Source organism: Myodes glareolus, chromosome X, assembly GCF_982192425.1.
Source record: "Myodes glareolus chromosome X, mMyoGla1.1, whole genome shotgun sequence".
NCBI classification, from domain to species: domain Eukaryota; kingdom Metazoa; phylum Chordata; class Mammalia; order Rodentia; family Cricetidae; genus Myodes; species Myodes glareolus.
Window position 1 is genome coordinate 70,973,217 of NC_142053.1, and position 27,157 is coordinate 71,000,373.

The 27,157-nt window shown below is 35.2% G+C and overlaps 2 pseudogenes; one reads left to right on the forward strand and one right to left on the reverse strand.

The window, feature by feature from the left end:
- Positions 1-2,826: 2,826 nt before the first annotated feature.
- On the reverse strand, positions 2,827-3,559 carry LOC125389403 (transcription factor BTF3 pseudogene; annotated as a pseudogene).
- A 711-nt stretch (positions 3,560-4,270) lies between these two features.
- Positions 4,271-4,877, forward strand: LOC125389247 (ferritin heavy chain pseudogene; annotated as a pseudogene).
- Positions 4,878-27,157: the final 22,280 nt, after the last annotated feature.

The following is a 27,157-nucleotide window of genomic DNA, read 5'->3' on the forward strand; positions in this document are numbered from 1 at the left end:
AAAAATACTTTCAAGTGACTAAAATGGTGAAAAAACAAAGACTGAAGGAAATCTTGATAAGAGAAAAGGAACCTTAATGATAAAGTGTTGTGGCAAGGTGATACTTAAGACTTTGAGTGGTGTGGGAGAATTGTCTGTATTCTGTCAATCATATTTTAATAAAACGCTGATTGGCCAGGCAGGCAGTATAGGCAGGAAAGCCAGACAGGAAGTAGGAGTGAAGCAAAGAGACTGGGAGTATTCTGGAAGCAGAAGCTCTCTCTGTCACTCCTGCGCAGATCACCGAAGAGGCAGCATGTAACTTGCCCAGCTGAGAAAGGTACGGAGCCATTATGGCTAACATAGATGAGAATGGGTTAATATAAGTTATAAGAGTTAACAAGAAGCCTGATCTAATGGGCCAATCAGTTTATAACCTTATGGAGTCCTGTGTGTGATTTTTCCTTGGAAGTTGCCGGCTGTGGGGTACTGGGCAGGACAGAAACCACAACAAGCCGGCCCTGATGTTACATTTGAGGTCAAATCTGAATTTAAATCCTCATTTCCACTTGTTCGCTGTAACTCTGAGCGAGTCCTTTCGACTAGTTTTCAGTTTTCTTACATGTTGTATGCTCAACATTGGGCCAAAAAACAAAGGAAGTCAAAGTAAACACCAGAAACAGATTGCTTCTAGTTTTGTGAAAATGTCAAGCAATTATTACATAAACTTCTCATATATATCTGATCATCAGTATATTTGACAAATTCTTACAAGTTGAATGCTAGACTGAGGGATATATATTTATTTTAGAATTGATAGTCACAATAATATTTCCATAAGATTATTTTGCACTTATATTAAAAACTAGATCATATTGTTCTTTCAGGTTTTGTCTGTCTGATGGCTGAAGAATCAAAATAATATCACACTTCTTTAATTTACATTTCTCTGTTTCTTATATACCTATACATGTGTTAATTGGTAATTTTGAATTAGCTCTTTGATGGTTTCTCAATATTTCACTACCATTATGATTTTGTTTTTTTTTATGCTCAGCATATTATATTTCTATTAAGTTTGTTGTAAATAGATTTTCCTGTGGCACTTTTAATTTGCTTGTGGCATGGTTTATTATCCCTGAGAGTTTCATTTTGATGTAGCCAAATAGTTTACTATTTTCCTTAATAACTTTCCAACTTTGCATATTGTTTTGGAAATTTGTCCCCCGTTGAGTATTATGAAAACAGTATTATCTATGTATTTCCAAAGTCACTGAGGTTTTGTGTTTAATGTCTATTTTTAAGCTATAAGTATTATATAAGATTTAAAATTATCGTAGGTTTTTGATTAATTGTTTGGGTTTTTTTTTTTTGAGACATCTTATCACTATGTAGCCCTGGCTGACCTGGAACTATACACCAAGTTGAACTCAAATTCACAGAGATCTGCTAGTCTTTGCCTCCTGAGTGTTGATATTAAAAACTATCATAAACCTTTTATATTTGTATATCAAATTTCCCTAATATTTATGAACTACTTTAATTTTCACAGTAATCTGAATTATTACCATTATCAAATATTTAATGTCTATATGTGTAAAACTCTGGTTTTGGACTTAGTATTCAATGTCATTGTGTGTATTTTTTCCTGTTCATATACACTTAAAACATATTTTTCTTATTATGATTTTTATAACGTAGCTTGATACCTGATAGGGTCGGCATCTTCACTGTCTTGTTCAAAGTTGTCTTAGTCATTCTTGACCTTTTGTTCTAGAAAATCCATTTAGGTTCAGCATGTCAAATTGTACATATCATACACACGTACAAAAAATTCCTTGTGATGTTCATTGAAATTTCATCCACTTTTTTCCTAATCTCCTATTCATGAACATGGTATATCATGCTTTTACTAAGACTTTTATTATAATTTTTAACAATTTGTTTTTGGTCAGAGTCTGATAATACCCATCTACTGCCCATGTTCTGCTCTATTATTTCCCATCCTCTTTTGAAAGTAAATTAGGGTGGTTAGGTAGTTATGATCCACTTGCCTCCTATATTCATTTCTCCCCTTCCATAAGTAATAGTTTACATATTCAAGATGTCCTTGCCACCAATTTCAAGCTCACAGGAATCCTGAGATATGATACAGGGTTGAGTTAAAAAGCTATGACAGAAATCCATATGACTGATATTAACTATAATTGGAAAAAGATGTAAATCTTTATTTTGTTATAATTTGGAAATTTTAGAAATTATATGTTTACTACAAAATGTCATAGCAGTGCACTTATTTAAAAGTATAGGCCATATTTGGTTTATTACAATTATCTTAACGTCTCCTTTCATGGTAACTTGTGATTATACAGGGTGATAATTATGTATTGATCTTGCAGTTAATACCCTTGCTAAACTGCCATATTAATAATTAGCCATAGGTTCTTTTCAGTTTTCTAGTAGGGTAACTATAAAATCCTCGATTGACATCTTTATGCTTTTTTTTCAATTCTATGCATTTTATGCATTTTTAATTTTTCTTATCTGCCTAGGATTCGTAAGACAATGCCAACTGGAGTGGTAGTATCAGACTCAATTTCATTTTTTTTTCTGTCTATGGAAAAGAAAAAGTGAAATCATTCTATCACTTTTCTGTCTATGGAAAAGAAAAAGTGAAATCATTCTATCACTAGGTTTCATTTTATTACAAATTATATTATACATTCTTTTATAGCATAGGGAAATTGATTTCTAACTTCAGTTTACTAAAATCTTTCCTTACAAATTGTTGAGAATTTTGCCCAACTTTTTTTTTTTCAACCAGGTAAAGACTTTTATTAACCCTTTTCCAAACTTTATTCCCAGGCTTCTTCAGCTTAATTTGCTGCAAAGAATGAATTGTGTTTAAGCAAAAATTGAAAAGAGTTGCAGTGTCTAAGGGACTTGGGCTTAAAAATATTAGCGATCTAGATTAGATCAGATCCATAAACAAAAGACCTTTAAAAGGCAGCCATGGTATAAAATAGCAGCTCCTGTAACTTCTGCAAGTGTCGCTTCTTCAGAAGTCGCCTCCGCTCAGTTTGCCTCGTTCTTTTAGAAGCCTCATCAAAATTCTCCACCAGATCTGGGACTTCATCATCATCATCCTCTCCAGTAGCAAGGGGTGCTTTTCCATCCACAGATTGTTTGAGCAGAGCTTCAGCCAGTCTCTGTAAACTAGTCAGACTCTCTGCCCCAAGCTGGTTTAGAATGCTGGAAGCATTTCTGTCAGTTGCTTTGTCTCGGCGTGGCCTGTAATGGTGAAGGTGTTTGCTGCCAGAGACGCCTGAACTTTAGGGTTGTTAAAATAGATCACTGTTCCTTGGTTTGTAAATATGTTCACCTCTTCAATACCAGAGATATTGTTCACCCCTAACTTCTTTAAAGAGAACTGCAGTTTTTTAATCATCTGCTGTGGCTATTCTGTGAACCACCTTCTTTCTGCTAGCAGTTCCTTTCCCACCAACCTGCACTTGTGCCTGCAGCTTGGCCAGTTTTTCCTGATTCATGATCGTTTCTTTCATCTTGTCGGAGTGGAAATGGGTCCATGCGGGGGATTAGGGTTTGCGCTCAGGGGGTCTTGGGCAGACCAGCTGAGATAAGGTGCACACAAGCGGGGATGCAAGATGGCAACTAGAGGGCCCAACTTTTTTTTCTATATTCATTTATGGATCTTAAATTATGGGTCTTCTACTGATTAAATTTAATTATTTCACCTGTTGATATGGTAAAGTAAGTATATTAGGGTTTTAATGTTATGATGGCCTTAAATTTTTCCTGGTGACATAGATATTTCTGTCTCTGGGGTTATACTCAAGAATAAGCATGTTATAACTGATACAGCATAACCTTTCAACAGCATTGGATGACTGAACAAATGATAAGCAATGTTTTCCTCACATTACTTAATTTTATTTAATAACTGATATCTTAATTACTATGTTGGTAAAATTTCTTTACCAGAATCTTACAAAGAACATTACAAAGTAAAGTTGAGTTAAAAATAAGGCAAATATGTTCAATCCATCCCCAAATCATATCTTACTTCTTTGTACAAAAGGAAAGAAAAATTATGTAGTAAAAATTAGAAAATGGCAGATGTTCTCGCCCAGAGTCACTGTGGTTTCCTGCTTCAACAGTGCTTGAATGAAACTCAGTGCTTGACCCCTCCGCCCCTAGCTGACAGCTCCAAGCCAGAACCCTTTGCAACTGCTGCTCCAGTGTCACCACTGTGACTAGCCCAGCAGCCACCATGACCACTGCGTCTCCCTCGCAAGTGTGCCAGAACCAACACTAGGAGGCTGCCATCAACCGACAGATGAACCTGGCACTGTATGCCTCCTATGTCTACCTGTCTATGTCTTGCTACTTTAACAGGGATGCTGTGTCTCTGAAGAACTTTGCCAAATACTTTATCTACCAGTCTCACGAGGAGAACCTGATGAAGCTGCAGAATGAACAAGATGGCTGAATCTTCCTGCAGGATATCAAGAAATCAGACCGTGATGCCTGGTAAAACAGGCTGAATGCAACGGAGTATGCACTGCACTTGGAAAAGTGTGAATCAGTCACTACTGGAACTGCACACACTGGCTACTGACAAAAATGACCCCGATTTGTGTGACTTCATCAAGATGCATTACATGAATGAGTAGGTGAAATACATCAAAGAACTGGATGACTACGTGACCAACTTGCGCGAGATGGGAGTCCCTGAATCTATCATGGCATATCTCTTTGACAAGCACACCCTGGGACACAGTAATGAGAGCTAAACTGACTTCCCTAAAGCCACAGGTGACTTTACATGTCACTGAGGCCGTACGTGCATGTCGGTCTGCCTTTATCTTTTCTATAAGTCCCACCAAAACATCTGCTTAAGTTCTTTAATTTGTACCATTTCTTCAAATAAAGAATTTTGGTATCCCCCCAAAAAAATAGAAAATGTTTATGAATATGTCATATGATTTATCTCTTTACCTCACTGTAATGTATAAGTAAAAAATTAGACACTGCTAATATATTACTAATGGGAAAGATTCTGCAATCAGTTGCAGTCTTGAAAACTGTCTTACTTCCAAAGTTATATGTCTTTGAGCAAATTCATAGCTCTGGTAAAACTCTAGAGAATGATACCTGCTTTAATATTCATCATATGCAGAGAAGACACTACTGTCACAAAGGCATTGTGTGCTAACATGAGCATCATTATCTGTGATGGTTTGAATACGAATAGTCTTCAGTAATTCACCTGTCTGCCACCAGCTCCATGCCATGTTGATAATGGACTCAGCCTCTGAAGCTGTTAGCAAGCCCCCACTTAAATGTTTTCCTTCATAAGAGTTGCCTTGACTGTGGTGTCTCTTCACAGCAATAGGACACTGACTCAGGCACTACTACAAGTACTGTTGCCCTACCCAGGAAACTTAACCCAAAATGTTAAGTAGTGATTGGAGGAGAACAGAAGTCATTACTTGGCAGCAATGTTACTGCTAATTCATTGGTTAATGATACATAATTAAAAAAATATCTGGCACATTATAAATGTTAAATAAGTATTGAAATAAATAAATATAAATCAATATGTCTTTATTCCTCAAAAAAAATTTCTCAAGAATTCTGAATGTAGGAAGTTGACAAATTTAAAACTTCCAGCTCTAAAAGTCTTAGTTTTTTTTGCTAGTCACTATCATCACAGGTTGATAAGTTATTCCCACTTAGAAAAACAGTGTTACTGTCACCCAAGGTAACACTGAACTAGATGTCTGTTATTAGTCTATCTTCTCAAATTTAGAATTGCTTTTACTCATGGGTGTTTATATTTTTATTTTGAAACATCCATAAAATTAAACTATAGATAAACATTGTGCAGGGCATAATAATATAATTCTGCATTATCCTCTAAATGAAATATGTTAATAATTGCTTTAATGTACTAAATTAAAGCATATTTTCTTTTTCTCCCTCCCCCCTTTCTGACTCTTATTCACTGCCTTTTTTTCCTTTTATCTTTCTTTCCTGACTCTTCACCTTCTCTAATTTATCTTTAAAGAATTCTTATTATCTTTTTGATATAAAACTTGATATTTTCAAATTTCTTTGGAATTATAGTATTTTCCCTTATGATATCACTTTGTGCTTTCCAAACTTTTCAATGATATGGCATATAAGAAATAATGTTCATAAAAAAGATGAAACATAAAGAGAAGGCTGTGGAGGAAGAACATAAAAGAAAAGGAAGAAGGAACGAAGGTTTTAGTTATGTCTCCCAGATTAATATATACCCTCTCTGTAATTATTCAGCCACAGATAAGACTGCACTTCCAGGTTCTAAAGGCAGGCACGTGCAGTCAGACCCTCTGTCACAAAAGGCCCGTGTGACCCACGTGTGCGCAAGCGTGATTACATCCACATATGACTCAGCTAACCCTTGCGCGCATGCGTGAGTCACCCATCATCTATGTCATCAGTGTGACATAGTCACGCCAACCCCCTGTGCTCATGAGCGGAGCAGCCTTTAATAGCTGGATGCACCATCTTTCACTCTCTCTCTGCACTTCTATCTTCAGGCCTGTGCATACTCTCCTCTAATAAACTCCTAAGCGGGTTTGTTGGCGTTCCGTGTCTCCTCACTCGTGCCAGGTAATTTCACTCTCATTTTCTTGTTACTTGTGAAAATAATATCTGAGACTAGAGTGATGTAGCAAAAGTTTAGTGATCTACCCCTGTAGTGTTTTTTATTATTAAAACCATAAAGTTAGATAAAGAATTCTGTGATGTGTTCATCATTTGGAAAATACTTTTGTCATTCCTCAATTAATGAAATTTGTGGTGGTGTGAATGAGAATGGTCACCATAGGCTTATATGTTTGACTGCTTGGTCCCCAGTTGGAACTGTTTGGGAGGTATGGCTTTGTAAGAAGTGTGTCACCAGAGGTGAGCTTGGAGGTTTCAAAAACCCATGCTATAACCAGTATTTCTCTGTTTCCTTCCTTCCCTCCCACCCTAATACTTGCAAATCAAAATGTAAGTTTTCAGCTACTTTTCCAGCACCATACCTGCCTGCCTGTTGCCATACCCCCATCCACGATGGTCATGAACTCCCCCTCTGAAATTGTAGGCCAAATAAACCTTTCCTTCTCTAAGTTGCCTTGACTATGATGTGCCTTCACAGCAATAGAATTGTGACTAGGCCAGAAACTGATACCAAGAGTAGGCTATTGCTGTGTTCATGTAGTTTTTTTTTTTTGGAAGAATATAGATGACTTTGGACTTTGGACTAGGAACACAGGAATAAGCAAGGCTTAAAGGGCCATCCTACTAGGAACTTGGCCTAGGAACTGTGATCAATGTGGACTTGGAGCCTAGCTCAAGAGCTTTCAGAGGGGAGTTAGACTAGAGAACATTCTTGTGATATTTTTGCAAAAAAAAAAATATGGCTAATTGTGCCCTTGTTTAAGACTCCGCATGAGGCTAAATTGAAAAGGGTTGGACTAATTTTGCTGGCAGAGGAGATTTTAAAACAGCCTAATATTGTCTGTGTCATGTGGTTTACTTATTTTATTTTTTAGTGTTTTGAGGCATAGTTTCGATAGATAGATGATAGATAGATAGATAGATAGATAGATAGATAGATAGATAGATAGATAGATAGATAGATAGATAGATAGATATCTGTTTTGGAACTCTCACTATAGAACAGTCTGACCTCAGACTCAGAGATCTGCCAGCCTCTGCCTCCAAAATTCTGGAATTAAAGGCATATGCCACTACCACTGCTGGCTTGAGTGATCACTCTTCTGTAGATCACAGTGAAAAGAAACAAGCAGGACAAAAGGAAATATAATGTATACAGTTTGAGGAAAAAAAATAACTCCAGGAAATTAATGTTGAAACCGAGAGGTTTATACTCTAAGAGATAGGGGAAATGAAAAGGTTCCCTCTGGGCAATGTGCTAGAAACTAAGCTTCCAACTTGTCAAAACCAACCACACAAACAAAGAAAGGCCTAAGGGATTATCTGTTCAGAAAAGCAATAACAAACAAGTCATATGCAAATGTAATTCAAGGAGGGAACCAGGCTCCCTGTTAAGCAGGCAGCAGACCTTGGCAGCCTCCATAGCTTGCTGGTTCTGGCCTTAGACTCCTGAAGAACACAGGAGTAAAGAGATTTTGGATCTTTCTCTGAGGTGAAGGAAATCTGTGAAGGTCAAGCATGTGATAGGGGAGTCTCTGCATGGTGGTCCAGAGAGGTCATTGTGTGAAACTGTGGAAGTGAAGCCTGAATTGTGTTGGAGACCAAAAGATGTCGGAGATGCCAGAGCTGTGGGGCATCTCCAAGGAGAGAGAGGGGCACAAAGGGAGTGGGAGAAGTCAAGATAGATAAGTGTGTTGTAGTCAGCAAAACTAGAAGGTAAAAGCCACCTAAATCCTTTGACATTGGGCACAAAACTACAGGATTTGGAGTTTGCCCTTTTGGTTTCCATTTTGATTTGGTCCAATATTTCTTCACTATGTCCCCATTCTTCTCTTTTGGAATGGTAATGTATATTCTGTGCCGTGTTGGATTTTTTTTTTTTTATTTTATGGGGAGCTACACTTAAGAGATTGTCTTGAGTCTCAGAAGAGACCTTAGACTTTTAAATAGTCTTAAGACTGTGAAAGACTTTAGGGATATTTGAAGGTGGACTGAATGCGTTTTGCATTGTGACATAACTACAACCCTGTGGAGCTCAAAGAGTTGGAATATGGTAGTTTGAATGAGAATGGTCCTATAGCTCATTTGTTTTAATACTTATTCCCCAGATGGTAGAACTGTTAGGAAGGATTAGAAGGTGTTGAATAAAATGTGTCACTGGGAGTGAGCTTTGGGGTTTCAAAAGCCCAGGCCATTCCCAACCAGTACTCTCTTTGCTTTGTGGTTGCGGATCAGGACTCTCAGCTACTGCTCTGGCACCATGCCTGCTTGCCTGCTGCCATGATCCCTGCCATGATAGCCATGAACTTTCCCTCTGAAGCTGTAAATCTCCAAAACTTTTTCTTTATAATTTACCGTGATCATGGTGTCTCTTCACAGGAACAAGAAAGTAACTAAGACAGACATATAGAGTACATTTCCTAACATGCTGTCTGTCAGTTGGTAGGAATCCAGTATATATTGACTTTAATTGACTAAGCTAGACTTATTAAACTTTTAAATTCCACACAGCAAACTTGCCATTGGGAAATTTGATGTCACTCGGTATCCCCAAATAATTATCAAAATAAAGCAATGAACTAAAATCATCACTGAAATGAGGCTGTTACTGAAGGTAAGAGAAGTTTTGATTGAAAATGTTCACAAATGACAACACCAAACACTTTTAAAAAATCAGAAATGGTAAGATAAATAAGAAACAACCTTTGTCATCAAAGAGCTAGGCAATCTGTTGGACACAGAGACCTGTAAAAGTAAGCAACGATGCCACTAACTTTGTGGTCTATATATAAAGACAATAATGCTGTGACCTGGAATTTTACAGGCATATTGGTTACCCCATACTTTCTGACATGTGTTTTCTTAAACATTGAGTTTGGGTGTTGTTTAGAATAAAATATCTGTTCTTGTCAGGATAGCTTCAATTTCATATTTACCCTGTATCTTGTATTGTAGTTTGTTCCTCTATGTTAACAGAAAATCAGTAAACTTTTATCCTCCGAAAAAATACTACTATGAAATAAGAATATAAAACATTGTTTACTTTCTTGGAATAAGATAGACAAATATTTACAAGCTATGAAATCAAGTCCAATTAAAATTTCAATAAATTTTTAAAAAATGAAACAGGGTGCTGCTTGAAGAAAATAAAGTACTGCTAGAAAAGTCCTTGAGTATTCTCATATGCTCAGTACTCTTTCATTGCCTAAAGTAAAAAAAAAAAAAAAAACAAACTTGTTTTCTCTAAGTTACAAGGCACATTTGGTAGTGTTTCAAAATATTGAAATATTGTGCATTCTGAAGTCAGTTTGTTTATTAAGTAATTATAATAAAGAATGTTTTGTTAAAATAATAGTATAAATAAACTAGTAAACACAGTTCATTCAATGTATGTTCTATGCTCTAACTTGACAACTTATTAGATAAGCATATGGCTAACAAAATGATATTTTCAGATAAGGAATCAAGCCAGCAGTAGTACAGTTGCAATTGTTATGGATAATTATAATGTGCAAAGAATAAATCCAGGATTCTATATATTTATAACTAGGAAACTTCTACTTGTTCTCTTTCCTGTATCTATCATGGACTTTGGACTGGTAGGCTTTTAGCAGATGACAGCCTCTTAAAATTGATCTTTGGCAAAAGTGCTTCCGAATTCCAACCGAGGGTTTCAGCATGAACCTAAGTTAAATTGGGTTAAGGGTCAAGAGCAGTGCATTACAAATGGGCCTCGTTCTGCTTTAACATGCTGAGAAGTAGATAAGATATGCCTGCTGAAATGGGAGTTTTGATTTCTGGACATTCTCAATCTGAGAATAGGGGAGAGGTCAGAGGAAATAGCTAACAAAAATAAATGAGGCCAGTAACAAATGCCCCGCAAGCAAGCAAAGCAATGTCTTCGGAGTAGAAAGTCTGTGTATTACTTTAAAAATCTAGGTTTAACTTTTTACAAGCAGTTTTATGGCATATTAAGGCTAATATTTAATAGCTAACAAGCACACAGTAAAGGCACTTTATATTTTTATATAGTCAAGGATGCAGGTACATTATATTCCTATTTTCAGCGATAAGGAAACTGAGGCACAATTTTCTATGTTACATTGTAAAACAAACTTCAAACTGATGTAATCTTGCTTCAAATTCAGGGAAGTTAGAAACAATCTAAAAAAATCTAAAGGCATATTGATGAGAACCTATTCATTCTTTCTCCTGTCACCTTGTATTGTCTCCATCATTTGTCAGTAGTTAAGTGGTTTAAACTAAAAGGGAGAACAGCATAGAAATGCTTAGTTTTGATGTAAATCTGCCTCACTTCTTTGAAGTACAGCATACCGGACAGTTTTCATGGGCTCAATTTCCATGGAATGTTTTGCTCAACAACTTTAAAGTAGAAATGCCACGATAAACCATGCATAATTTTTCCATGGCAGAGTTTTCTTCTTTGACTTCCATTAAATGAAAGTAACATATTTCAGGTTTAGAAACTTCCATTTAATAATGTAGGCTCCTGGGAGAGCAGTTGATAGGCCAAAATTTCACTAGTACAGAGAAATGAATCGGCGACACCATCAGATAAATGAATGCCTTCTCTAATATTTCAACAAACTCAAACGAGTCCCATCCTAGCAGACAGTCTTACCCATGAAAATCAAACCTTAACAGGAAAACTGGATTTATCAGGCCCAAGTTGTTAGCTAAGGGGGCTGCATTATATCCAGGAAGGGAGAGGCCTCACATTCTTCTTCGCTTAATGCAAGAGTTATAGCCATATTCATTTCTTGAAAGATACAAGAAAGTAAGCAAAATAATGAAATCTGAGCTAAGTGGCTTTACTTCAATCTAATTGGTGGTATCAAAACAAGCGCCTGAAGATCATATTTTCCAAATGGCTCTATAAACTGTAATCCTATACAGCGTGACAATAGGATAAAATCAATGGCAGCGTTGTATCCTTGAAAGTATATAATCTCCATATGCAATCCAAATTATTTATCCTGCTGGATTTAACTATATAAGCTGTTTGATAACACTCAATGCAAACAGTCCCTTCTGACATCTTCTGAGAAGAATACCTCAGATCAGGTACCTAAATGCCAGAACAGTGATTAATGTTCACCTTTTTCTGACATATATAACAGCTCTGATTCAGCATTGCAAAAAAAATGTTGTATAACAGGAAAGAGTGAGTGTTAATATGCTGTAAATATGTGCTGGAAAAATGATGAGGACAGATGCAAACAATGCTATGTATGGAAATCAAATATAACTAATGATATGTGATGGAACAGCAGATGTTTTCCAGACCAATACCAACCACTTTCATCACTAAGGGTTCCTGATTTTGTAAATGCCACTTTCATTGACCCACAGAAGCATTGCTTTGTTTGACTTTTAATAAAAGCAGAGGTAATTAAAGTATAACAGAAAATGACATTTTATTGAAATATGTTTTACTTCTGTGTGAGATTTGCAGCAGAATGGAAACTACTACCTTATTTGATTAGGTCCATAATGGTAATGCCATTGTATTCTTACTTAGCACTGGGATTTTTTCTTTATTACTAAGTGATGAAAAATATCATCTTGTTTTAGCAATGAAATTATCCATGAAATTCAGGTTTAACTTTGTCAAAAATTATTTTGTGTGCTTATGAATGGGAGAGAAATGCTTACAATAAATTCTAGTTAATCTTACATTTTTTCTATGAATGGAAACATGCAAAAATGATCTTATCCCAGACATAATTAAATGTTGTTCTAGACATCTGTGACTATAAGGTAGGGAGTGAAGGGAAGTAAAGACAGGTATGCAAACATAAATGAGAAACTGTTGAGAACTGAGTGAGTACACTGGTGCAATCACCATTAACTTACCACCAAAAAGGTCTTCTCTGGATCGCTAGCTGAAGAAGACCTTTCCAGGTTATTGGAGTAGGGAAACGAAGTCTTGCCTTTTAGAAAAGGAAACAATACAATGAGAAAAATAGACAGCTTCTCCTTCTGGTATATTCTAAGCAGGGTATTTGGAATAATCTGAGAAACTCTGAGTATAGATGAAGCCGTAGCAAGATACAGGAAAATATCCAGAAGCTCTGCAATGGCCAGAGGAGATTAAATAAAGCAGCAAAGCTTTATGAACCGTGAGAGAAATGGAGCTCTAGCAGATGATGGGGAAGCTAAAACAAATGTGCTCCTTAAAATAAAGTTTGACTTTAAAAAGAGTAAGGTTTCGATTAAAATGGAGAATTTTAATTTTGATATATCATCATCTATAAACATTACTTGTTATAGTTTACATTTTATTATATTCTTCATAAATTTGTATTAAGGTCTAGGAAAATGAGATTCAGTATGGTTATTGATATGGAAGCTATTCTGAGAACTACATATAGGCTCATGTGATTCAGGAGCAAGGTATTGGTGTTGAGTACAGCGGAGAGCGCTTCCTCAGTGGCACAGTGTGTTACTATTATGTTGGTTCTAGATGGGCAGTGAAATTGGAGAAATGCAGAGTGAGTGTGATGGTGCCTGCCTCTCATTCTAGAACTCAGCAGGTTGCGACTGTGGGTGGTGAATTCAGTGCTACCCTGGTTTCATAGGTAGACCATTTTCAAAACAGAAAACAAGAAAGAATTAGAGAATCTCTCTCTCTCTCTCTCTCTCTCTCTCTCTCTCTCTCTCTCTCTCTCTGTGTGTGTGTGTGTGTGTGTGTGTGTGTGTGTGTAAGAAAGTCTGAAGTACCTTCCAACTTCTATATTTTCTCTTGTTGACTCTAATTTTCTCTTTGTTTCTTGGCTTCTTGAAAATTATCCTACAGTAGTAGCTGATCTAAGCTTATATTATTTTTATATCTATCAATAGAAGAACTTTTTACTCAAGTTCCAGTAAAGCTCCTAGAAATTTCTTTAATGACTTTTTTGAGCCATTTGTTTATTCCCAAACTACACATTTTGGCAAAAAGGTAAAAAGTCTAAATCATCTTACTATGCCTGTGGTCAAACATAGAAATCAGCTTGTCGGTAGAGATTCAAATACCAGAGGCAGAACGATGTTTGACAGACAGGACTCTGGCAGAAACAATAGAGTAACAACATTACCAGATTTGTAACATCATAAAGAAATGTATGACAAAACCCTCCAAAAATGACTTCACTCAATTATGTAAATATCCTTGATACAACATAGCTAGTGTCTTTAGTCATTTCCATTATATACATATATAGTATTGTGCATATGTGTGTATACAATATACATGTGTATGCACTCAATGTGTAAAAGCATGTGTCTGCTATATCATGCATGTGAAAGTCGAAGTACTACCTCTGGTGTTATGCTTGCCTTATACCATATTGGAGTAGGGAAATCTTCCTTCTGATTTGTCTCTATGGTGCATACTCCATACTACCTGATTTATAAGCTTCCAGGTCATTCTGCTGTTTCCATCTCTTATTTCACTGAAGGAATTTTGGGATTATAGACATGTATCACTCTGTCAGGAACTTCCATGGGTGGACTTTAGGGTTCTAAACTTAAGTCATCAGGCTTGAGTAACAAGGGATTTATCAGCTGATCCAGCTCCCCAACCCCAAATAGTGTTTTCCTTCTTATATAAAGGTTTTTTTTTTTCCAGTTCTCTCTTGAATTACTTGCATCAGAATTATTTGATGATGTTTGTTTAAAATGTAGTTTCCTGTATTTCAAATGTATTGAATCAGAATCTGAGGTGCTGGTCAGGAGTCTGTGCTTTGTTAAAGACTCTAATTGATTCTTCAATACACTAATAGAACTGATCCCTGGCCATTTGTTATTTAGATACTCTGAATGATAATGCTGGGAGAACTTACTGTGTTTGAATTTATAATTAGGTATTTACATCCAGTCAAATCTGCTGTTGGTACTAAAATAATATGTGCTGTTGACTAACTTTGCTCTGTTAGTTCAGAGTTGTAAAGTAAGAACCCCCAAAAGAAAATGGAAAAATCCCAAATTCAAGTTATTTTTATTTTTAAAATGTAGTAACCAGTTTATACTGTAATCAAAAGGATAGCAGACTTTCTCTGCCTTACCCTACAACTATAAAAATGGCACAGTATTGGGAATTTGGTGGATAATACTGTTTTGGGTTTTGAGGCAGGGTCTCATGATGTAGAACTGGCTGGCATGGAACTTGCTACTTGTGGCCAAGGTTGTCCTGAAACTGAGAAATCTACCTACTCTTGCTTCCCAAATGCCAGGATTAAAAATGTGTAAAATGAAAGCCAGTGTCAACTATCAAATTGTTTTTTATAAGTTCAATCATCATTTCAGAGATTTGACAGTGAGAAAAGGTAAAGCAAAACCAGAAAATTATTAATGCATGAAAGGGTGATTCTCAGGGAAGAGCAATAAATAGCATAATGTTCTGGCTTCTCAAAGATTAACACTATATTAGTAGTTGAGCTAGTTATGCCAGCATGGGAGTAAAATTATATAATGACTACTACCACGGGCAGGGAAATCATACCATGACTGGCAGAGAAAGATAACTGGATGTGATGTAGAAGATGGGATCACTATGCACAGTGACCCTGTTAGTAAAAATAGAAAATATGGTAGGATATGAGCAGGGCTACAGTCAACAGCAAAGCAAAACAACAGTTGACATTTCACAGGAACACCCAGTATAATGGAACCATAGCAAAAACATTCGTGGCTGACCAAAAGACTATGTAAATGTAGTTAGATTCCTTAAAGGGACTAGTGTCTGGAGGGAAAGAACGGCCTAAATTTGTGTAAATACACAAAACTATGCACAAATGCCTCACTGACTAAAGTTGTTTGAGCACCTTTGATCTTTCACTGATCTTTAAACTGTATAAACACAGAGTGACTCCTACGAAGCTAGTCTAGAAAGCAAAACTAAGAATTGAAAGAAATGAGCCAAGGCAGCAGAGGCCACCCAGTATGGGGAATACAATCTACAGATTAACTCCAGGAAAACCACTAAGAGACGAAACAAACAAAAATACCACCACCAACCATCTTCAGGAGAAAAACTTTAAAACTCCACAACATATTACATAAAATATGCAATTTTAAAAAAGTTCAAGATATGAAGAGAAGAACGAGTGATATAAACTCTGTTCAGAAAAAAAGATAAAAAAAACAAAGCAAGACAAACTGCCTCTGAGTGATTCTAGCTCTTGATTTTACCAAACTAAGAATGTGGAAGTAAATATTAAAATAGACAATAGTATTGTTTAAGAAATTAAAGAAAACTATGAAGGCATTGATCTGTAAGTATTGAATTTTAATGAAGAAAATAATTTACTATGGTCCAGTAGATGACCCCACACCTTTGTATATGTAGACGGCATTAGTTGAATTTAATAGGTTATTCTTTTTAAAGAGGACATGAAGTTGGGAGGTGAACATGGCACGGATCTAGGAAAATTTAGAGGGTAGAGATGGGGAGTAAATATTATCAAAATACTTTGTGCACATGCATTCAAAAAATAAAGTACTTAGGACTACCATGTAAAGTATATAATTTATCCATGGAAAACAAAAACACTTCATCAAAAAGTTTAAGATTTATTAATTTATTATTTTTTATCTTTTTAATTTTTTAATTGAAAACAGATTCTTCTCTCATACAGTATATCCCAACCATAGTTTTTCCTCCCTCTACATGTTGTGCCAGTGTCCTCCATCCCCTCTGACTCTTACAATCTTTCCCCACCTCTTCCTCAGAGTTCCCGATCTTCGAGGGGAAGGACCAGATGGAGACTCTCAATTTGTAATCTCTCACCATACAATGTCTAGTTGTGGGTTTCTGCACCTGCTCCAATTTACTACTGAGGAAGCCTTTCTGATGATAGACACGGCACCATTTATGAGTATAGCAGAATATTGTTAGGAAACATTTTATTGATTTTTTTTTGCCAGACATGTTTGGTTCTACACTAGGTCTCTGACCTACCCAGTCTCTGGTTCCTGGCCATCCAGGCACTGTAGATCATGGTCACTCTCTCATGGCATGGGTCTCAAGTTAAATCAAACTTTGGTTGGCCACTCCCACAAGTTCTGTGCCACCATTGCCCTAGCACATCTTGTAGGTAGGACAGATTGTAGGTGCAGGGAAACTGAAGATTTAAATAAGCAGACAATCAATGTTCATGACTCAGAAGGCTCAATATGTAGCTCAAATTCTAATTGGCCTTAATAAAACGCTAGTGTCAGATATTAGGGGGTAAAAACTGAGAGATCAGAGAAGCAGAACAGTCAGCCACTAGAAAGATCTTTTACTTCTGCCGAATCCTCAGACCAAAAGGGCAATCCTGTCTCTACCAATCTTCAGACTGCATGCTCAGACTGCACCTCAGGCTTCATCTGAGATCCTGTCTCCTCTTGCCTTACATTCCTCTTTCCTCCCAGCCGTATCACTTCCTGGCTCCACCTCCCTAGTTCTGGGATAAAAGGCCTGGGACTCCCAAATACTGGGATTAAAAGGTGTGAGCCACCAGTGTCTGGCTTCTAGTGCTTAGTTTTGTACTCTGATCTTCAGGAAAACTTTATTTATTAAAACACAAACAAAATATCACTACATGAATATTGTAAAGATCTTACAATATTATTAAACACAATTCCCATAAAGATCTCAGTAGGCTTTTAAAAAGAAATTATACTGATTTAGGACAGATTCTCCTCTAAGACCCATGATCCCATTAGCTATTGATAGACAACTAGGTAAGTCCAATTTAATAGTTGTTGGTTACCTCCAAAATAACAGTAGAACTACTTCACCATTGCAGCTATCTTTCTGAGCTTATGTTCTACAATGGCCAGGATGAAAAGATACCCTAAAGAAGCAACAGTGGCACTCATATCTGAGCAGTAACCAATAGTTGTCTATTTTGACTTATAGCCCATTCAACAAGAGGGAAATCATTCCTGGAACTGGACATCTAACCAATTCCCTAGAGTTAATGAGAGCATAGATTTAGAGAAAAAAATACTATCACCATTTTACTAAACCAACACAATTCATAATTACATTCTAAATCTTTATCCTTACATCGACAGATAAATATAGATTTCACCCCTCACCAAGGAAGCTTCTTTTGTAGCAGATGGAGACCATTTCAGAAATATACAACTTATCAAAATTCAGGAAATTGACTGTAGGGTGCCCAGCTTCAATAGGTACTTCTAAAAGACAGCCCCTTCTTCCCAGAGTCAAGAAATACTGCATAAAAAGGGGTAGAAAGATTCTAAGACCCAGAGGACCAGGAAGTCTACTACAAAGATTGTGTCTTGTATAGATGGTGGGGAAGCTGCACCCAGAAAATCTCAACAATATAGCTGCCTGAACAAGACAACAATGACAATAACCATTTATATGCCATGAAATCTCATGGGGCCCCACCTGTAGATGAAGAGCTCCAGACAATGACTGTGGACAAAGGGAGAAATAGTTTTCCCCAGTGGAACTCTCACAATTGACTATCTATTACTAAGTGGCCAGCTGTAAAATATATACATATGAGCAACAAGAAATGGACTCGACAGATTGTATTGATACATTGAAGTGTGTGTGTGTGTGTGTGTGTGTGTGTGTGTGTGTGTGTGTGTGTGTGTTAAAGAGGGCATGGATTTGAGAGGGGCTTGGAAGGGCTCTGGAAGAGATTAGAGTGAATGGTATAAATAGAGTGCACATATACAAACTTTTAAAAATTAATTAAATATTTAACAAACATTAAATAAAACTGATGATTTGACCCTAAAATTTATGTGGAAATGCAAAGGGTCAAGGCCCAAAATACCAGATTTGTTTCATTTGTACACTCAACTTCAAAATGTACATAGACCTGCAGTAGTGAGGACAGTGTATAGAAGGCCTAGTGATGGAGCTCTAGATCAGCTGGACAAAATTCAGTATAGACATAAACCCTTAAAACAAGGAAAAGATGGTTTTTATCAGCTATCATTGATTATATACAAAATAAACCATATAATCTTGACTTATACATATCATATTTAAAAACAATGTAGTATGTTACCTAAACTAACAACCAAAATTATAAAACTTTTTCCATATTGATATTGATATTAGATTTTTGAGAGGGTGACTAAAGACATTCAGTGCCATTTTTAAAACTCAAAAATATATGCAATCAGTTTGACTTACCATCAGTATGTCTGTGAAATTCCATTGTCCACCTGCAATACATTTGTCATATTTCCTTACTGTGAAGCCATTTTTTTCTTTCCCCTTTCATACTCTATGCCTTGGAAGGAAGTTACTTAGCATAATCTAACACAGTTATGGAATGAAGATGTATATTTCATCTCTTTCATAATCAGTATGTAAATTATTTCAAATTCTTATTCAAGAATTATTTGTCGAATTCCCATTTACTTTTATTCAGTGATTTACTATTATCAATAGGATTTATATATATTTGTTTTAAACTTTGGTTAAAATTCAATAATACTTTAATGTTTCAATTATTCTTACTTTAGTCATTACTAATTAAAATTTGGATTCTGTATTCCTCTAATGTGCCTTCTCATGGGGTTATTTATTTATTGTGTGTGTGAGAGAGAGAGGTGGGAGAGATTAACGTCTTCACTTTCTGAATTAATTATCTTGCATATTCTTTATTCCAGCTCAAGAATCAGCTATTCCTTCAAGTATATTTGATTATTTGATTATTTTTATAAGAAACCAACTTCTGGGTACTAGATATGCTCATTGCTTCAGAGATCTCATTGTTCATGGGCCTTTTTAGATGGCAGAGATTGGAAATAGATGTGCAAATCAAATAATAATCCCTGTATACCTATACAGCTCTAAATGTTTATGTATGTGTTCATTTGTGTATTTATTTACAAAGCTTAGTATGGGTTGGTAATGAGTCAAATTAATTACCATATGATGTATGCAATTTTTTTTTATCATTGCTGAATTGTAAGTTCTTAAATGGTGTTAAATTTGACTTGACTCCCACTTCAACATCCATTTATTTTATTTAGTTCAATCCATGTAAGCATGTATGGCACTTTTAGAATTGTTACCTATTTTTATTTTTACCATTTACTTCTACTTCTAATTTTCAGTTCAGCAATGGGACAACATCAACAAATTCCTAGGTACCATGACATAAATTCACTTAGTAATAAAGCATTAGCACTATATTCTTATGTTTTTAACATACTGTTAAGACACCTAAGAGAAAAGGAGACACATAATTGTTTTAAATATTTTTCCTTTTGGATATTTTCTGTATATTATCTAAATTATTTTAAATATGCACAGTATAAAATTTACCTTTTAAATAATTTTAGGTACTTAAGTCAGTGGCATTAAATTGTATTCATAATATTGTGAAAATATCATCAAAAATCATGCCCTGAACTTTTCTCCACTCCTAACCTTGTAGCCATAAGCAATTGCTAGCTGCTAGGAGAGGGGTGGATAGTATTTTCCGAGAGTGTAGCCCTGTTATTTTTATTATTCTCCAGTGGAAAATCACACATCTGAGAATATTTGGGCAACACAAACAAGTCTTGATTAGTCAAAAAAAAAAAAAAAAGAATGTTGGGCAGTGGTGGTACATGCCTTTAATCCCAGCACTTGGGAAGCAGAAACAGGCAGATCTCTGCGAGTTCAAGACTACCTTGGTCTACAAGAGCTAGTTATCAGGACAGGGTCCAAAGCTACAGAGAAAGCCTGTCTCGAAAAACCAAAAAATAAAAAAAATAAAAAAATAAAATAAATAAAATAAAAGGATACAAAGATGTATGAATTGAGAAGGGGATATGGAGCTAGGAAAAACTGGGGGAGGAGAGGGAATATGACCAAACATATAGAAAACTCTCAAATAAATAATACAAATTAAAAATGTAATTTGAACTAGGTCTAATTTATCCATAAAATCTTTTGGTGTAATATCCAAGAAAGCATTCCAAAATCCTACTTAATGAAAATCTTCCCCTGTGGTTTTTAAATTACTTTTACAGCTTATGTCTTGTATTTAAGTCACTTTACATTTTATAAGTAAAAGAAAATATCATGTTATTACATATACAGCATATGTGCTTAAACATAATCTTTAGTAATTACTTAACAGTGCCATATTTACTTATATATTCATTTGCTTATACACTTCTGATTTTACTGAATTTTGCATTTATTTATGCAATATCTTGCTTATTTCTACAATATTTTCCCATCTATCAGTTACCAAATACTATTCAAATGGTTCCAAAAATGATTATTTCCTTTAGTTAGCAAGGAATTATATTTACAGAATATTGCCTTCTTGGTGTATTCTATTTATCCCATATATTATTATTACTAATTATCCAAATATATAAGATATTGATCATCTCAGCATTTCATTGGTAACATTTCCATAAGGAAAGTTTATGATTCTGAATATATTTATAATAATCATTTTCAGTAAAATAAATATTAAAACTGACTTGCCACGTTCCCTACAAGAACCATAGACTGATGATAACCCAGGCATGAGAAACCTTTCAAATGGTTGGTCAGAACTCCCAAAACACTGTAGATGATCGGTGTAGTCCTTGGTTACCCCTATCGTTGGCCACCATAAACTTAATATAAAGGATTCAGGTGAGTCAAGCTAGACCTAAACTGAAATCTCCACCCTACAGTATAGCTTCCATGATGCCAGAAAGTGTTGTGCAAGCTCTCAAGGCAGAGAAACAATTAATTGTCCTACTCAACTGCAGCACTTTTGTATCACAATAAGTGATACTCATGTTCGTAGTAACCAACAGCTGCCTAATTGGATGTAAACACCACTCAATGGTAAGAAAATGACACTTAGTATTGGAAGCCTAGCCAACTTTCTGGAGCTAGAGAGTTTATGGATTTGCTACTTAGAAAAGAATGCACTACTGCCATTTTGTTAGACCAGCATAATCCCTAACTACATTGTAAATCTTTTGCTGATCCCCATAGATTAGTGTAACTGCCAGCCCTCATCAAAGAAACTTCTTGTTACAGCTAATGGAGACCATTGCAGAAAGCCACAACTGGACATAGTACACAGGTCATGTCCAGCCCCAGTGGATACATCTGCATTACAGCTCCTTCATCTATGGCTTTGGGAATATCATGGAAGAGAAGGTAGAAAGAGCCAGAATATCAGGATGTCTCCTGTGACATAAATAAGACCAGAGCAATGGCAATATCAATGGACATGTTTAGGTGGAATTGGGGAAATTTCATAGAGTCTCTCCCTCAGACAAAGAACTATAAGCAACTATTGACTGCTGGGAAAAGGATAATTAGCCCCTTTATGAGTAGGCCAATGCAGAATGAATAGCCTTGAAATCATCTAAACACAAACAGCAGAAATGAACTCAGCAGTTTGTATATATTGTATTTGTCAATTATATAATACAATATAATATAATATAGTATAACATAATATAGAAAATATATAATGAATGTATATATATATATGTATATTCAAGGAAAAAGAAATTATCAGTTTGAGAGTGGGAAGGGTACAGGAAGGATTGAGGGAGGGTAGCTATGAAGGACTGGAAAGAGGAAAGGGACTACAGAAAGTAAAATAATTCTATTTTAACTAAAAATATATAAAAATTATTAAAATTAATAATGACTGGAGATATATCTCTGAACAAAAGAACTTGTCTCAAAAACCTGATAAACTGAGTTTGACTCCTATAAGCCATGGTGGAAGGAAAGACTCAACCCCTGAAAACTTTGCCTCTGCCCCCAGACATATCTCACATATTAACAAATATACTACACACAATAATATACAAATGAATAAAAATAAAGTATGTATATAATAAACAAATAAGTATATAAATAAAATTTAAGTCGTTTAAAACCATAGTTAAATAACCAAGTAATAGTATGAGAGATGCCATAATGAAAACTAGAGTTTCCAGAAAAACTTCCTATAACCAGGAAAACTGTTGCTATTATCTCTTTACAAATTATCCCTATATATCTAAATTATATGTATATATGTCTATGACACATCTTTACAGGTGTATTTTTATTTTAGATGAGATCACAGTTCATGTGTACTGTTGTAATGATTAACTGCCAAAACAGATATGTGATTGCATAGTAATATAAAAATGATAGGGTGTAATTTATATTTACCACAACACTGCCATTTGAATAGTGATAATGTTCTTCCAATTATTTGAGTGGAAAAAGATTAGTTACTCAATCATCAAAATATCAGTGATTCAAAATGCCAATTAAGGCCAACAAGATGGGTAAAAGCACTCTCTCCCTAGCCAGACAAACTGAGTTCTTTTCCCAGGACCCACATGGTGAAAGGAGAGAACCAGTTCCCACAAGTTGTCATCTTACCTCTGCATGTGTGTTGTGTCTTTTGTAACACACACACACACACACACACACGCACACACACACACACGCACACACACAGACACACAGACGAATAAATGCAATAAAGTATTGTTAAAGCCAACTATAATAGTCACAGAAAAGAGAAAGAATATAGTTACCAATGAACAATATGTGACTCTCTTAATCAGAGGTCACAAATCTTGGATACTAAATAGATGGCAATAAATAATATCTTGTGTATACTAACAATGAAAAGCACAGGTTCTATCTAGCTAAACAATTCCTTTTCAACAGTTAACGCTTGAAGGAAGGTGGGATTTTTGCTCTTCCTCATGTAGGAATGAAGATCTGTAGTTGATAGGGCCCCTAGCTTTGCAAGTGTTAATAATTACCCAGATTCCATTATGAAATCACCTGAGTTTAAACAATCGTTATCTAATTCAATATTTTAAAATGCAAAACACTGTGTGAGAGAAAAAATACACCTGTGGGATGGGGACAGTTATGAGATTCCATTTTGCCACATCTAGAAAAAGAACAAATCTCTAAATATTCAGAATGCAATAATGCAATTAACTTTGGTTTAATAGACTTTTTGAAAACATAAATCTTCAACAAATTGATTATAACAGATGAAATCAGCTTCATGTTTTAGCTAAAAATATATAACACATGTGGTTTTCCATCTTAAATATAGATTGCTTATTACCTAAGCTTTACCTAGTTTGGTTTTCCAAACGATCTTGATTGGATTTTACCAGCTATATTTTAAAGAATAAGTTTTGTATTATACTTACAATTTTTCATCATTTGTCAATTGTAGTGGTAATTTTATAATGCAATATTATATAATCCTACAATGCATTGGAAATCCCAATAAACATTTTAATTTTACTAAAACTGTAGAATGTCTAACCTTCTGTCATTTTTTTCAAATTTCAGGTTAGCAAATGGTAAATATAATAGTTTTAGTATAGATTTTTAAAAAATAATTTTATTGTATCTTATGTGTCTAGGTATTTTGTCTACAAGTATCTCTGTGTTCCACTTGTGTGCTTGGTGCCTACTGCTGCCAGAAGAGGGTGCTGAATCCCCTGGAACTGGAGTTACAGACAGTTGTAAACCACCATGTGGGTGTTGAGAATTGAATCCAGGTCCTCTGAAAAAGCAGTTAGTGGTCTAAACAGCCCCAAGTGTACATTTCCAAATAATTAGAAACATTGCTTTGAAAATATTTTATATTATTTAGATATACATTTAATCAAAATTTCTTAAAAGAAAAATTTTCTTTCCTTTCTATAAAGTGACTTAGAATGCCATGTCAGAATATTATCAAACCCAGGAACATGGAAATTCATTAAACACGTCTTTGCAATTTATTTTTATGTTTCCTACACTGCTATATAGATGTCTTAACTCCTGTTGAATAATTTACTATGTTGTCTTAATATGAGTTTTCTTTTTTTTTAAATAATTTATTTAACTTTATTTTATGTGCATTGGTGTGTAGGTGTCAGATACCCTGGATCTGGAGTTACAGACAGTTGTGAGCTGCCCTGTAGGTACTGGGAATTAAACCCAGGTCCTCTGGAAGAGCAGCTAATGTTCTCAACTGCTGAGCCATCTCTCCAACCCAATCCAAGTTTTCTTAATGGGTAGTTTGTCCCACAAATTCTTCAAAGAAACCAGACATTCATTATATTGAACTGAAAAGCACTACATTATAAAGATATGCACTTCATAGTCTTAATATAATTTACAGTTGATAATTTCTTCTTTGCATATGATAAAGCATATTAACATCTAATCACCGATTGTGGGAGCATTCCAAAGTATAGAAAATTCGGGGAAGCAGGGAGATGGTCATAAGTCATAGTAAATGCTGCCAACATTTTGGGACTTGATATAAGACTTATGGTGCAGAAAGATCACTGAAATATTTGTAATATTTATTTTAATTAATCTGTATATAGTCTAAGTTATATAATTGTTGATTCTATTTTCATGGAATAAGCTTTGTGTCTTTGTTCATTGTAAGCAGGTTTGGTGCTGTATGAAAGCATGCAAGAGTATCTTCAACACACACTTCACTTTTTAGGACAGCCGTTTCGGAAAATTCATCCCAGAGAATGTGTCAAGATCTTATAGAGTTTGCCATTGAACTTCAACCTGCAATATCTGAAATTGCTCCATGTCTATTAGGTTGATGGATTTTTTTAGGATTTATAAGTAATTTAAGGTTTCTTTGCACTCTCTTCACTACCAGATTCAGAAGCTCAAGGCTACTCATCTAGCCAGGAATCAGCATCAATTTCTGACTTTCTTCTCTTGTGAGTTCTCACCTGATAACATTGACTTTGCAAATTGAACTCTTTCAACTTTTCTTTTAGGGTTCTTGTTTCAATAAAAACATTTTGTGTTTTTCATCAACCATGCTTTATCTTTTTAGATGGTATATTTCTTGAATATTCAGGAAAGAATTTCCTACCTCATGAAGTTTCCTACTGCTGAACAATTCTCTTTTCTTTTTGACATTTGTAATGAGGTTTTAAAACAAAGGACAATTTTCATTCCTAGTACTGCTGTGGGATTATATGGCATACAGACAACAGATACACATCTGCCTTAATGAATCGAGATGTGACTGTGGAAATTTACATCTTTCTTTGTTTGCTCCAAATAAATAAGCCAATATAAAGGTTGCTCTCTCATTCTTAACCAACCAACAGCTGTTCCAGCAGTAGTTGGCACGAACTGGTATCCTTGCTGACATTTTTAGAGGCATAGCCAAAGGGTAAATGAACCTACAATTTAGCATAGACTATTTCCATCACAGGTGTGCCTACAAAAGAAGTTCAGGATCATTTGAGAGGATTTGTATAGGAAACACAACACAGCTGCTGAGACTTGCTAGTCCTGGGAAAAGGCTCTTCTCTATCCAAAACAGTCAATTTGATCATTTTTAAGAGACATAATCTACACTCAGTGAATAGCACCTCCTTTTAGAAAGAATAAAATAATAATATAATTAATAGAATATAGTGTAACATAAAATAAGCTTGTGTTGCTACTACAAACCAGAAAAGCTATTTAACTGCTGTGAGGTGAATTACCATGCAATACCTGTACCAGGAATATGAATGGAGCAATTCATGTGTAAAGATACCTTTAAAACATGAAGCTCTCTTGTGAAAGGAATATCATTTTTAAAGCATAACCAGGAAGGATTTTTCAATGATGAGTCTTTTTCTCAGAGTAATGTTGCATACAAACTGAAGATTGCCTCTTCTATTGAATTGTATAATGAAAAATCAATCAGTTTAATGGTTGACAAACTTTGACATTCCAATAAAAATGTTGCTGGTATTTTCATAAAGACCTGTAGGCAAAACGAGATTCCATGACTTTAATTTATGCAACAGCAAATGTCTGCCAAAACATTTTACAAATGACTGTATAATGAGGCAATAATAACCAAAAGAATCAAGAGAAAGAAACAGAGGCCAAAATTCATCAGAATTTGCAGATTATAGAATGTAACATCAAAACTGACCAGGGTTTAAAAAAACAAAAACAAAACAAACACACAAACAAATACTCCTACTCTTATGTCAGTTAATTTTGTTTATGAACAGATTTTTAGAAATAATTTGCTATATTGCCTCGCTGTTTACACCTCACCCCAAAATAATTTATGACTTATTTGCTTTCTTCATTTATTCTTGGTTATCCTGCATCTTAGATGAGTGCATGTAAGACTGTCAGTATCACTCATCTCATATAAAACCGATTGCTTTGATACTGACAGTATGACCAACCATGGTATATAGTTTATGGGTAGTCTGAATTAGACTTTTTAAATTTTATTCCAGAGCTTCATGAAGTCTAAGAATATTTACAAGGGAGAAACTATATACAAGGGTCTCAATGGATCTAAGTAGGAGAAATAAACAAGGAGAGTGGTGGAAAAGAAACACTTGGCTGATTGTTTTTATTATGCAATTCGGTAGAAGAGGTGATATTTACCTTGTAGGAAATGTACAAACTGACTAGGGGCCAGAA